Genomic DNA, 7,344 nt, shown 5'->3' with positions numbered 1-7,344 from the left:
TAGAAACACTCAGATGCTGATCAGAAAATCCCTGGCATCATAGGGAGACCCAAAAGTAAAGACCCTCCTATTTCACGTTGCATGACTAATATAAGGTGATTCCGCCAAGGTCAGGAGCCAGGTGGTTCTGTCTCCTGTCCAGTAGGCAAGGCTCAGGGAACCAGATCTTCCTAGGCTTGCTTCAGGACCCCCTAGCCAGTTCCTTGCCAAGGGTGTGAAAATGAACGAGGACAACTGGCACAAAAGCCTGTCTGGGGCCAGGACTTCTAGCCTCCTCTGGCTCATCTGATGAGGTGTGTGGCACGGAAACAGAAGAACACGGACTCACAATTCTCATTGGATAGTTTATTTTGTACCAGGTAGTTTTTGCCTTTCCTTATTAAAGCAGAAATGGATTCATGATTAAAAAGCCTGTGACATTATGGGCCTGCATTGTCCTTGAATTGCTCACACAGTGAACACTTGTTATCTGAGGAGCCCTATGCTACTCCTCCTCAGCCTGGTCAGGGTCCTGGAGTGGAGCTATGTCTGAAAGGCCAGCTAGAGGAGTGGAGTAGCAGATGTTGTACAAAGACATCACTGAACCTTGTAGTAATTCATTTGTGGGGGTAGGGAGCAGATCCCCTGTGGCATTGCTTCTGGCAGTAGACATGGGCACAAACATGACACTACCAGAAGTGCCCTCCCCACTTGAACCACTTGCTGCACTTGGACACTGGACCTCCCTGGCACTCTCCATGGGCTGAGGAACCGAGAACTGGAATGCCTGGGTGGCATTGGGTCCCCAATCATTCTTGCCTGTCTCCTGAGCCTTTTGTTCGGCTTCTTTGCCGCCGTTGTTGTGGTGTGTTCTTGGGGAGTGTCTTGTGGGGGCCATCCTCTTCTTTCTCTTTGGGGGGGGTGACACTGGTCCCTGGACAAAGGCGCGTCATCTGGTTGCCTTGTGTTGTAATGTTCTCGAGGAGCCAAGTCTTGCCTCTCTGGAAATTGCAATTTCTGTAGATCTGAAACAACATTAATTAATTTAGTCACTTGTTGAGAAAATATACCAATTTGACATTAACTGGCCTCTCAGAGTCTTTACTCATCCCTGCAGGTTATCTCTAAGGGGGCTATAGTTTCAAATGAAAATCTATACTTTCTCATCTTTTGGTAAATACTGTATCATGTGAAAAAGGATTAGACCCTGAAATCATGCCCTTTCAGTATATCATTCTCCTGGGTCCACTAAGACGATGTTTGAGAAACAAGGAACATGGGAAATGGGAAGACTTTCTACATTACCACCATCCTGTTCCCTGCAGAGCAAACTGAAGAGTTGCCTGGGCATATTTTGCTAAAGCCATGGCGGTTCAGCAAGCAGATGAAACTCTTCAGGCTTTTCGATTCAAAGATTTGCTCCTCGCCCCTTCGGCAAAGAATCTCCCTCTGGAAAAGATTTTCATCAATGATCATGGTGTCTCTGTTGTCATTCCAGCCCACAGACGAGAAGGCGTCATCCTCCACTAGTCTCCAAAGCTTTCTTGGGAAGGACAGCCCAAGAAGAATGTTGTTTCCTTCCACGTTGGTGGTGCCTTGGTTTGGGTCCTGTGGTTGCAGGTTGTGTTGGGGGCTTGGATCTGGGCTCTCTTCTTGGTCCCTGTGCCCCTCCAAAGCCTCCCTTGGACCCACATGAGGATCTGGGGATGTATCATATTGGACCATTATTGGTGGTTGTCCATCTGATGGGGTCAGCTTGGCTTCTTGCATCTCAGGGGTATTCTGATTAGCCATGTTGATGCTCTACATCAAAAAGCACTTGGTACCCAGGATCCTATCACTTCAAAACTGGGTCAGAAATGCCTTTGGTCACAGCAGTGATGCCCTGTATATACTGTCCTCAAAATTCTAGAGTCTCAGTGGTGGGGCAACCAACTGCTTAAGTCATGTGATGTCACAAAGGTGACTTATGGCTGCTCTGGAGTGTGGGCCCTGGCCAAGTGTGGGGGAGTGGACATCTTTAGAGCCCCCATCTTCTCTCTTTTCAAATAGTACAGAAAAACAGGGGTCAGGTTAATAGAAAAGTGCTCATCTGCTTCCAGGCACAGTGTTTCTTGTTTCTAGGCACTAGATGTGTTGAGAAGTCATGATCCTATCTCTACTCCCACCCCTACAGAGGGGGAGGCCTGTTGATGGCCTCTCTGCTTCTCAAGGGCAAGGCCCTGGTTAGTCCTCACTTGGGCTACCACCAAGATTTCCTGGGTCAGATGGGCCCCTGGGGGACTGTACCTCCATGAAATTGGTGGTTGGCCCAGTCTCAGGAGGTAGCCCCAGTCTTCAATGCACCCCTCACAAGTTTCCTGCTTTGGTCTCTTCCAGCTGTACCTGCTGTTTTGTGGATCCTGCTCAGATGAGCTCAAAAGAGAGTCCTATTTTCTTACCCCTGGGTCAAGTTATCCCTAGAGCAGGGCAGTCCTCCAGCACATTTGAGATCATTCCTCTCATTCCTCAATCTCAGTTCTACCCAAAGCACCTCAGAGACAATGTTACCCATGGGGTTGCTGTGGGAATGGGCAGCACACCCTCTGATGTCCTGGCGATGGGGGGAGGGGATCGTCTTCAGCTCTGTTGCCGGCAAATCTATTTGGTCACAACAGGTTTCGCTTTAGTTTCCATTTCTTCCCCATAGGAACTCTTCTCACTACCCAAGATGGGCTCACTTTGGGACACCTGCATTTGTCTTCCCAAATCACCCTCCCCAGACCCTGAGACTCACACTCCATTAAGGCTTTTGCTTTCCCAGATTACTGATCTCTTATTTCCAAGTTGGATCTCCTTTGGTACTTTCCATTTTAATTACTGATTTGGAGGTTGGGTACATATTCAGCTCTGTGGAAACAAAGCATTGCACTGACTCATTCTCATGCCAGCCCTATTCTCCTTACCAGAAGACCCCTCCCCCACCTGTGTTTTCCTCTCCTGCCATTACTTGAAGGTAGCTACAATGAATCATTTTGTTTGCCCTTACCTTAGATACTTTTCAAAGAAACTATTTTACATAGACTGACTGCCAAGGAGAATGACAATTTCATTAGGTAGCCATGGCCGAAGCAAGCCCATACGAAGATAATCACAAATATGTACTTGAACATGGAGGAAAGACTGAGTGTGGAATGAGAGAAAAGCCAAATTGAAGTAATCTTCACCAAGGAGGAGAGGATACTACAGTGGTTTCTTTGTAGTCCATTTTCTCTAGCTGTTGTGGAGAACTTTGGTCCTAATTCTCACTCTGAATAGGGAGAACAAAGGGTACCATGGGAAAGCACTACTGCACTGGTTCTAGGTCCTTATCCCATCTCTTCCACTAAGTGGTGTCATTCCTCCTTTCTGAGTGTCAATCCTTTGTTTCTGAAAGGGAACCTAAAGGCATTAGGGAAGAGAATTCCCCACGGCCAGGGCATTTTCTGAGTATATGCATGTGTATTGTTTTCTTTATTTTGTTTTGACTGCAGCTATGTAAGGTAATGTTTCTCATATCAGTAGCTGACCACTAAGCTATAATAACAAGAATTCCATGGTAAAACATGACAAGAATACATTCTTTCCAAAAATAGTTTAGAAAAATCATGGAACAAATTATAGCACGATGGGCAACAACAAATCTTGGGGAGGTGGAAATATGATCTCCTGAATTATGATACTCAACATGGTCTGATTTCAGAAAAAAAAGTATATAGAGGCATTCAAAGAAAGACAATACAGCTCATTCTTAGGAAAAATGAAATTAGTACAAACTGCCCCTGAGGAAGCACAGACATTGGTCTCAGTAGTTAAACTAGGAAATGTCAACTAGGATATGGCAGGGGTGAGATGCCAGTGTTGGCAGTCTGCATGCAGAGCCCCGGTTCTCTTCCATAGGCCAGAATGCCTGGGTCCTGGGCTGGTAATGTCTCAAATTTGGGGGTGCTTCTGCTTCATGGACATCCTGGAAAATCATTGAGCTTTGTTCCCAGATCAAGCAGGGGGCCTACTGAGGGAAGGTGGACTTGCATGTGGGGGAGGATGTGCAAGAAAGGATGCTCTGCATATTCACCTCTTATTTGATCACAGGCACCACACTTAATAAAAGGATTGTGCAGCTCACACTTTGGGCACAAACCAGTCAAGGAAAATAAGCCATGTGTCCAAGACAATGGCCTTGTACCCTCTGGGCCAGGACAGAGGGCAGCATGCTAAGCGCACCCAAGAGTAATCTGAGCATGAGGCATTTCATGTGCTGGGCCATGACAGCCAAAACGTCTTAAAAACAAATCATGCTCAGGGGACCAAAGGAGGCAATGGCTGGTCCAGAACACTTAATTTTACTTTTGTTCCCAGGAGGGCATAGGTGACAGGGTCTAGGAAAACAAAATGAAAGTCAACCAGAAATAGTTGCATAGAGAGGGGTCTATTCTAAGGTCTCCCAAGTGTGTAAAATGTGGCAGTTGGTGCTTAAAGTAGTAGAGTCCGGTGATTTTGCCATTTGGACTCATTCCCCAAACCTCCTTTAGCCAAGGCCTCGGCTTTAGTCCTCAGGGGACCCCTCCCATGTTCTGTTTGTTCCCTTTTTCTCTGTTCCTTCACAAGTGAAGGTGCCTGAGGCCAAAGAGTGAATAGCAGTAGGTGGAAGAGGTAGACCCACTGAGTGGTCCACCCCAAGAGAAAGAAGTGCTGTCATTCTCTGTGGTGTTGGGCCTGATTTGTGGAAAATGCAGGCCCCTTTCTACCTGTGCACCCATTAGGCCTTGTGGATAATTGTGTTTACAATCACTATGATGGTGGCCACATGAAACAAGGGCCCACCAATTCCACAGCTACCAACCAGGTGCTCTGGGCCAGGGCAGAGGGCACCAAAAGTGGATATTGGTGGTCACATGGCTATATAACTAACAAAGCAGCGATTCCTGAGAGAGCTTTCTGAGAGAAGCACAAATGTGAACACTTGTTCCCCAAGAAAGCCTTACAAATCCCCACAGAACTCCCCAGGAGGAGTGGTGATCCCCCGACTGGAAACATATGATAATGTCTGGGAGATAATTTCATTTTCCCAACTAGGGAAGAAGCAGGGGATGCTGCTGACATCTGGTGGGCAGAAACCAGGGATGCTACTAAACAGCCTACAGTGCCTAGGACAGCTCCTCACACAGAGAATGACCTAACCCACAATGTGCCAGGTACCACTGGGCAGACCTAGAATGTAATTTACATGCCCTTGTCTCTCACATCCTTTCACGAGATACTGACCCAAGGCCCTAATTTTCAAAGTAGGACTGAGAGAAATGAATCATCCTCCCCAAATATAAAAATCATTTGACATGTGCAGGTAAACATGAAGTTCAGGTCAAAATGGGATAAATTTAGGTAACCAAGGTGATGGAATCAATGTCACTCATAGGAACTTTATTTCTGATAGGGAGGTGCTTGGGCTTGGTAAAACACAGGATGACAGGCTTTGAATGTTTGGCAGACCCACTGGCTCTTATTAACCAGCTAAATTGCAGGCGGCAAGGAAACATTTGTTTCTTTGTGCATAGGTGTCTATATAACAGTGAACACACAGCTTAAAGTCTCAAAATCCCAAATTCTGTGTTCTTCAGCTATATTTCAGACCCCAGTTTGGCAGTAAAACAGCATTAAGCATTTGGACCAAACTGGGCTCAGTTGTGGTGATGGGCACTTGCATGAGCTTTGGTGAGTGAGCTCTCTGTGGAAGAAAACCATTGTGGGGTTGGTGTGCACTTTCATGAGGAAAGACCCCAAGCTCTTCAAACTGGCAGTTAAGGCTGATTATAGGCCAAGCCTGGCTCTTGTCCACATTTCCAGCAGAAGAAGGGTCTTTGGCCTGGTATCAGGGTGCAGAGACAGTCCTATGATACAGTTTTAGATAATGGGAGACCCCAAGAAAGGGGCAGTTGGAGGGGTCCCACATTGTCAGGGACAGATTTCTCATATGGGGCCAGGGGCCAGGCTAGTGCACCTCACTAGGGCCCTGGGAAAACCCCCAGCAGATAAGCCTCTTGCTCTCAGAGAAGACCTGGTGAAATTCAAGTGGCTCCCAGGGAACATCCTAATCTCTAGAGAACCTCTTACATCTGAGAGGGCACTCGGATCCAGCAAGCAGAGCTGGAGACCAGGCCATTGCAGGGACAATTCTGTGGGGATTCAGGGGGGATCCAGTGAGGATAAGCTCTACCTACCAGTAACCCCTGTGGAGGGGCACAAGAGAGACATGTCTACTTCCTAGGCCTCTGACTTTCTGGACTTGAGAGTTAGACCAACAGGAACCAGGAACTGGGCCATTCAAGAGTCCTTGCATTATGAGACCATCTCTTGCCTTTAAGTTCAAAAAGGGCCTGGAAAATAGTCTCTACACACCATTAGGGAAAGTCCCTGGAGCCCACACATTGGTCTTCCCAGGTGCAGTGACAGAGATCCTGGTGTTCCTGGGCACAGGGTGTTTCCTCAGATTGAGGCTTAAGTGAGTATAGTCTCCATACCTTCTCATCATTCCTACTGACCACCTTGTCACATATCAGGGACATTAGCCTACCCCCATATTGAGTGTGAGGAGCACAAGTTAGACTAATAAATACCTCAGGGTCACACCAACATGAAGCAACTTGCCAAGCCATAGAATTGGAAGCCTGGCCTGAAGCTGTGCTGGGCCCTGGGACAATGATGATCTTGGTTTTGACACCTTTAACAAGTCCTTCTGTTGTCAACGGTTTTTCTTCCATGTTGAGGGGGAGGTTTGTGTCCAGCACATTGAAGTTGATACTGCCAGCCTCTTTGTTCCTCAGTAGATGGGTGAAGAATGCATCACCTTATGGGCATTCCTAGGTAAGGCAGGGGTGAGTATTCCCTAGGATGGCTGACGCTTAAGCTTGTAACTACTGAAACTACATGTTTACCTTTTTCATGGGCGATTTTCTGAAATGTTTCCACACTTCTTGATGCCATACATAGGAGTGTCTATCCACCATGTACTAGCTCCTGGATAAACTGACCCCCTTCCTCACAACAATTCCTCAGTTTCTTTAGGGCAATGGTGGTTCAATGATGCCCTCAACATCCACTGAGACATGTTAGCAAGCCAGCCTGAGTTCAGCCCAGGTGTGGGACATTTTCATGAGGTGTGCCACACTACCTTTGGTGGCTGCGTGTTCTTATACAAGAGAAAGTGAGGCCCCTGAGCACTCAGCACAACACCTACACAGACTTGACTGATCATACATGAACTGTTCAACATCTTACATTCTAGATACGAGCTGGGTTTCAGCTAAGAGTGGCACTACTAAGCCTGCCTGCTCCATGTGGACAGTGAGC

At 47.1% G+C, this 7,344-nt stretch overlaps 1 pseudogene; it reads right to left on the bottom strand.

The window, feature by feature from the left end:
• Positions 1-419: 419 nt before the first annotated feature.
• LOC118654318 lies at positions 420-1,749 on the bottom strand (annotated as a pseudogene).
• Between the last annotated feature and the right edge of the window lie 5,595 nt (positions 1,750-7,344).

This window comes from Myotis myotis, unplaced genomic scaffold (genome assembly GCF_014108235.1).
Source record: "Myotis myotis isolate mMyoMyo1 unplaced genomic scaffold, mMyoMyo1.p scaffold_m19_p_4, whole genome shotgun sequence".
Taxonomy (NCBI): Eukaryota; Metazoa; Chordata; class Mammalia; order Chiroptera; family Vespertilionidae; genus Myotis; species Myotis myotis.
This window is presented reverse-complemented; position numbering and strand designations above follow the sequence as displayed.